Genomic DNA, 206 nt, shown 5'->3' with positions numbered 1-206 from the left:
TTCTATATTTTAATTATTTTTTTTTCCTTTTTAAATTTTTACTGTGATTTGGGTGAAAGTTTACAGAGCAAATTCATTATCCATATAGCAGTTCATACACACTTTGTTTCATGATATTGACTGCAATTCCCCACAATGTAACAGCTCTGGGGCCCTTCTTGTTGGTTTACTAGCTATAAATGTTTCTTTTTTATATATATTTTTTT

Source organism: Orycteropus afer, unplaced genomic scaffold (assembly GCF_000298275.1).
Source record: "Orycteropus afer afer isolate SDZICR_OR568_19922 unplaced genomic scaffold, OryAfe1.0 scaffold00363, whole genome shotgun sequence".
NCBI lineage: Eukaryota > Metazoa > Chordata > Mammalia > Tubulidentata > Orycteropodidae > Orycteropus > Orycteropus afer.
This window is presented reverse-complemented; position numbering follows the sequence as displayed.